This window comes from Clarias gariepinus, chromosome 6 (assembly GCF_024256425.1).
Source record: "Clarias gariepinus isolate MV-2021 ecotype Netherlands chromosome 6, CGAR_prim_01v2, whole genome shotgun sequence".
In the NCBI taxonomy this organism is placed as follows: Eukaryota; Metazoa; Chordata; class Actinopteri; order Siluriformes; family Clariidae; genus Clarias; species Clarias gariepinus.
The window spans coordinates 4,120,127-4,127,505 of record NC_071105.1 but is presented as its reverse complement, the minus strand read 5'-3'; positions in this window follow the sequence as shown (position 1 = coordinate 4,127,505).

Here is a 7,379-nt window from a genome sequence, read left to right as displayed (position 1 = left end):
AGGGAAAGATTAAGGAGACAGTGAAAGCCTTTATATCTCTTTTGATTATTTTGCCTGTCTACAGTCTAAGGATTAAGATTTTTTTTTAAGTATCACCCAATTCAAACGCCTACTGGTGTACTAGTAGTGCTAATTACTTACTGTTTACTCTTACTGGTCTGTTCCACATAATGCCATAATTGAGTAAACATTGTTATCTGTTACTTACGCTGTTATAGGTTTTGTTAAGTTTATTTGTGTTTGTGTTTCTGATGCATTTGATATACTAGAGTTGAGCACTGAAAATACATAAAATGTAAATATTTCAACATGTGAATGTGTCTCTTATTATCTCTTTTAAAAAGCCAATTTTCTATTTGTCATTGGTTTGGTAGTATAAATGGTGTATTCCTAGTGAGTTGTTAAGGGCTATTTTTTTATTCATTTATATTGCATCTGGTAGTCTACCTGTTACAATAATAGGGTTAGCCTACAAGTTTATCAGTCCAGTAGATTACATGAATAGGGTGGTGGTGACTGCAGCAGCAGAGGTGGCCTGGGAGTGGAGTCAAATTCCCGGCCTGAATTATTGTCCCAGTCCGCCACTGTTCAGAACTAATGGAACAAAGCCAAAGGACTTTATTCTTTTTTGTCCTGTCGTTTGTTTCCCACAATTAAAGTTCAACCAGAATAAGATGAAACCATAGTTTAAAAAAATCCTATGGACTTTTTGTTTTTTTAATGTCAAACAGGAACTGCTGATGTTGTAAGACATTAAAGGACACGTATCTTGATTTGAGAAATCAGTTGATAAAATATTATTATTATTATTATTATTAATAATAATAATAATAATAATAATAATAAAAGAGAGCTAATGATGCCTGCAAAACACTCACTTAATTACAAGAATATTAACTTATTAACAGGTAAAAAATTTGTATGCACTTCAGAAAAAGAAAAACTTGTATAATAATATATACTATTATGTTTTTTTTCTCCCTGAAGTGTAAATGTACTGAACTTCGAGCCTTTTAACCGATGAACTAAATGTCCAACTGAATGTCTAAACATGATTAACAAGTAAATTTTGCGAAAAGGTCATTTTGTTGCTTTGCAGCTTAAAATGAAGACAGACAGGTTCTGTTTTATCCAGCTGTATTTACTCAGTGCAACTTTTAACACCAAAGTGGAATATATAACACCAACATGTCAGGAAAAAATGACTTGTAAACTCAGGTGAAGCTAATTACCTTTTCATTTTAAAGGCTTTATTACTGTCTGGAAGCAAAGAGAAGTCTATAATTAAAAATTGGAAGTCATTTAATACCACACAGACCTGGCCTGGATCAGGATGTTGCTCCAAACTGGCTGAAAGAGCTAGGAGGAAACTGGTCAGAAAGGCTACCAAGAGGACTACATCAACTCTGGATCAGTTGCAGAAATTTATGTCAAAGAGCGGTCATTGTGTGCATGTAACAACAATATCACAAATTCTCAACAAATGTGGCTTGAATGGGAGGGTTGCAAAAAAAAAAAAAAAAGCCCTTCACAAAGCCACATGCAGTCGCAACTGAGCTTTGCAAAAACACAGATGGTCAGATAAGACTAAAATTAAATTATTTGGCCAAAAAAAACAAATGATATGGCGGGCAAAAACCCAATATCCCTCATGATCTAAACAAGACCATTTCTATAGTGAAGCATGATGGTGGAAATATCCTGGTATAAGGGTGTTTCTCTGCTGCTGGTCAGGATAGAAGGATAATGGATAGCCTGTCAAATGCTTGAGGTAAATGTGTTGCCCTCGGCCAAAGAGGTGTCAATAGGAAGAAGGTTCACCTAACAAAACATTACAATGACCCAAATGTATTAATATATTAATATAAAACATTTTTAAAGGGAAAATTGGTTGCTGTGTGTACAGTAAGGGCTGGAAAAGTTTTTTTCTCACCGGCTATATCAGTCTTCTCTTGTGGTGGATGTCCAACAAGTTTGTCCAAGTACAGTAATAATACTGTAACCAGCTGCCTGATTTTTACCATTAAGGAACAAACAAATAAAAAACTAAACAACCTTCAACCTAACTAGTGTTAGTTACCTAGACATGCTAATCCGCATGCTAAACCACAGGCAGAATTTGAATTTCCTATGCAATTTAAGAACAAACGTAAGCTGTGTAATTTCAGCTAAAATATACATGTTTTTTGACCACAGACTCTGTGGTTTTAACTTGAACATTTTTTAACATTCTAACATTTTTTTAACATTCTGACTCCTTATCAATAACAACTACGCACTTAATTTTAATATCAGCACAAAAAAGTAAAACCCATCTTTAGCGTCCGCTGTTTGTGTGAATACAAACATTATCTCATTGCTTCACTTTTTGATAAAAAATATTTGGTATATTGTATTTTAGTTCTTGATTAGTAATGACATTTATACAGAATGTAAAGTAAGTTTAATTTCAATAAATTCATTAAGGTGTACACATTTGTAAAACACATTTTGATCAACTAGGGACACCTGGGTGTACTGTATGATAATTTAACTGGTGGTTGATTTAAAAATAATTAAAAATAAAGCTAGATATCAAAATTAAACATTTATCTATTACAAATAAATTTTGAAGTGGAGTTGAGTCATTACCAACCTACACTCACCTAAGGATTATTAGGAACACCATACTAATACGGTGTTTTTTCCCCTTTTGCCTTCAGAACTGCCTTAATTCTACATGGCATTGATTCAACAAGGTGCTGAAAGCATTCTTTAGAAATGTTGGCCCATATTGATAGGATATCATCTTGCAGTTGATGGAGATTTGTGGGATGCACATCCAGGGCACGAAGCTCCCGTTCCACCACATCCCAAAGATGCTCTATTGGGTTGAGATCTGGTGACTGTGGGGGCCATTTTAGTACAGTGAACTCATTGTCATGTTCAGGAAACCAAGTTGAAATGATTCGAGCTTTGTGACATGGTGCATTATCCTGCTGTAAGTAGCCATCAGAGGATGGGTACATGGTGGTCATAAAGGGATGGACATGGTCAGAAACAATGCTCAGGTAGCCCGTGGCATTTAAACGATGCCCAATTGGCAGTAAGGGGCCTAAAGTGTGCCAAGAAAACATCCCCCACACCATTACACCACCACCACCAGCCTGCACAGTGGTAACAAGGCATGATGGATCCATGTTCTCATTCTGTTTACGCTAAATTCTGACTCTACCATTTGAATGTCTCAACAGGAATCGAGCTCATTAGACCAGGCAACATTTTTCCAGTTGTAAAACAGTTGTAAAACTGTTTTCGGGGTGCTTCTTTAGCAATACAATAAGCTAGCGAATTACCTTGCACGTCCATAGATTCACCAGTTGTTGAAGTAGAAGACATATTAGGACGTATACTAGTGGAGTGAACAATCTCTAAGCAGCAGTCATGATCTGTTTCTACTAGCCTGTCATCCTGTGCATTGATCAAGTGTGCCAGAGCATATCCGAGGGTGTCAAAAGAAGAGGTGAATTTTATCTCTAAGTTACTCGTAGGACAAAGGATAATCTCATACCCAGACCTAAGCCTTCATATGTTGTGTTTGAAGGTTCTGTAGGACTTGTTTAACCTGATGTGGAGAATACAAAATTAAAGGATGAGGGAGAACAATCTTCTCAGCATCTTGTACCATCACCGCACAGGTGGCCACAGCCCTGAGACAGGCGGGCAAATCTTGTGCCACAGCATCTAAAGTTTTGGATAAGAAACACATGGTCTTATTATTATTAAGACCATGTCTTATTAACAACACCCTGCTTGAGCAGTGATCTTGAAATTTCATCTATTCCTGAGGTGACTCGAAAGTACGAAGTAACATCGCGGGGCTGGAACTCTGAGAGCATCCCTATGCATCATATGCTCCTACCTGCATCCCTGAGAAGGGAAATGGGTTTATATTGTTGTTGTTGTTGTTGTTGTTGCATTCTCTGCGGCAGCTGCTGGGAAGGATTAGGAGAAAACACCTCATTAGCATCATGCCACTGACCATCTTTCAATCGATTATACATATTTTGTCCTACGTTCCTAATCTCGGGCCTTCATGTGACATTCACAAGCCCAATGACCTTCTTTATGACAGTAATAACAGTTACCAAACCTACGGGGTATACCATGACCCTGCAGACCTCTACCTCTGTATCCTTCACTCTCCACAAACAAACATGCAACTTGTTTATTTTCTAAAATACCATCTCCTTCCATGCTCACCTAATTTTTTAATAGACATTGTAGAACGATCTGACAATTGAAACTTTAAAATTTTTATGATTTTTGGTCGACAATTATTCAAAAAGGTGGTAAGGAAAAGTGGATTAGGGTTTGCTTCAGGCAGGGGCATACCACCCAAAAGGGTCCAGGTCTCTCGAAACCTCTCAAGAAACTTGGACGTACAGTAGTCACACTCATTTCTTGTCTACAATTAGTTACCTGTGACAGATCTTGACTAAGTAGTTAGCTCATCTTTTAAAAATTTCATAGCCTCATTAGAATTACTGTAAAAAAAAGTCATATTCCTTGTTTTTTAGTCATCCTCCCTCATCTACGTCTTAAATTTTTCCACTACAGCCAATTTGTCTGTTTTAGAGTCTAAGCATTTTACCGTTTTTATCAAATCAGCCTCATCGTACCCATCTCCCAAAACTGATTGCAAAATAAAGCGATAATCTGCATCTACGGGCTGACAGTGCCTAAAAGACTTTATCAGCAAATCAACAAAATGCAAAGCTTTGTTGGGAGAAAAAAACATCTTAATAATGTCCTTCAGTGTGCTTACGGATGGTGGAAGGATTTTTGGACCCTTTGGTCCCATGGAGAAAACAAACGCAGTGTTTTCTTGTCGACGTTTGGGGCGAGACCTCTCATCCGGACCTTCATCGTCCGAGTTATCATCATCCTCACCATCAGTATCCTCTGGATCATCCAAAAGAGGGCTGTCAGGAATTCGTCCCAACACCCTCTTGGGAGTCTTTCCATTTCCTGAGGCACACCCTTCCGGTGAAGGTGAGCACGGTTTTGTGGGTACGGGGAGACAGGCACAGATGAGCAGCTCACAAAAGGGTTTCGGATAAATAGTTGTGGTCTTATTACTCATTTTATAAATGTGAACTAACCCGCGACAGAAATAACCAATATCTTCAACAAACAACACACAAAGACAAGTAGCTGGCAACAGAATACAGCTTCCACACTTATGCTTCAGTTAAAGGAACCTTTCAGAAGCGAGCGCGCGCTAAACAGGCGTGAAAGCCACAAGACAATCCTCCCCCGTACTGTGGTCCAGATACCAAAAACCAGGGAGCGTGCTTGGTCTATCCTTATTGAGAAAAATAAAAAAGGAGGACTCACCTGATTAGAGGTATCCCGAACCTCCTCTACCTCTGTATCCCCCAAATTGTAAGGATTTCTTGAATTTTGGTAGACCCCCTTTGGTCTACGAAGTGCTCTGCCTGTATTCTGCTGTCCCGCCTGAGCTCAGGGAACCCCTCAATGAAACACACAAGTCAGTGTTCAGTAAGACGTTCAAGGTTTATTGTGGGAGACAGGAGTATATATACGCTCACGCACGTGCAGCTTGTGTTGTGGTAAAAGAAAGAAAAACACTCTGTTCTCACGCACACAGAATATCATGGAACACACTAGGAATTAAATATTCCCTACACCAGTCTTCAACTGTCCAATTTTGGTGAGCTCGTGCAAATTGTAGCCTCTTTTTCCTATTTGTAGTGGAGATGAGTGGTACCCGGTGGGGTCTTCTGCTGTTGTAGCCCATCCGCCTCAAGGTTGTGCGTGTTGTGGCTTCTTAAATGCTTTGCTGCATACCTCGGTTGTAACGAGTGGTTATTTCAGTCAAAGTTGCTCTTCTATCAGCTTGAATCAGTCGGCCCATTCTCCTCTGACCTCTAGCATCAACAAGGCCTGTCTGGCACCAACAACCATGCCACGCTCAAAATTGCTTAAATCACTCTTTTTTTCCCATTCTGACATTCAGTTTGGAGTTCAGGAGATTGTCTTGACCAGGACCACACCCCTAAATGCATTAAAGCAACTGCCATGTGCAGGCCCGGAGTGGCTAATCGGGAGGACCGGGTACAATTCCCGGTGGGCCGGTCTGATGTTTGGGCCGCAAGGGCCGGTGTCTAATTCTTTTCTTCTTCTTCTTCCTTTTTTTTTTTTAATTACATTTTATTTTTCGTGGGCCAGCCCATTGCTCAGTCATGGCATTAGGTTGATCATACGCTGCTACCGCTGTCCCTGTGCCGCCTCCAATGGTGGCTCTTTTGTTTATAAAAAAGAAAAAAAAAATGCCTGTATTATTGGCAGACGCACCCTGACGTAACGCGTAGGTGCACTGGGTCAGCGCCAGGTCAGCGCAGCAGAGTTCTCCTGGCCGGATCAGCTGTTGAAAGATGGAAAGTAGAAAGAGCAAAGGTGGCGCGGAGAAAGCAAGAATTAAAAAGAGGAAAGCTCTGGAAACAGACGCAGTTAAATGTGCCAAAATTGGCACCTTTTTTACTAAAACGAGCTCGCAGTTTCTAGCACCACATGAGGACGATGAAACGGGTAAGGAAAGATGTTGAACTTTAACTCCAAACCACAGTTCAACTTAAAGGTTGGATATGGTATATGAACACGATAGCGGCGGCATCTGTGTGTTTAGGTTGAAGTTACAATAATACAAAAAATATTTCCAGCCGCTGGGTTGTCAGGTTTTCTGCTGATACGTCCAGTGATGAATTTATTGTAGAGGAGTTTAACTGACAGCTAACGTTAGCAAGTGAGTTAGCTTACAGATCCAGGAGGAAAGTAACATTAGCCGTTTCTCAATGACAGATAAAGCCGTTTTTACGTGTGTTTTAATGCCGGGAAAGTTTTCTATGTGGGTCCATCTAGTGTAGCAGACACATCACTGCCCCCCCTCCCCCCACATTATTTAATTCCAGAGTATTATTTTATTTCTTAGTTTTACAAATAATTATAATTATAAAGTCAATGAATTGTGTGTTGTTGTGGCATATAACAAAACGTTATACCATTTAAACGATAGTGGCCTATAATGTGACGCCACATAACAGGGAAACTTTGTCTTTTAGCTCCTCAGAAGCTAGATCGAGCACCATGCACCAGCCATGAGCCTGCAAATCCAGAGTGGAAAGGTAGGAATAGGCTACGCACTGAGTGAATAACTAAATATTATTAAAATTAATATAATATATATATGGTGTATGGTGTAGACCTGCCATATATGAAATGTGCCCTGAAATGCTAGATGATTCAGCACTACATTAACGAAACTGACCTAAATTGATCAGAAAACTTTGTAAAAGGGAGAGATTTGTGCTGAGAAT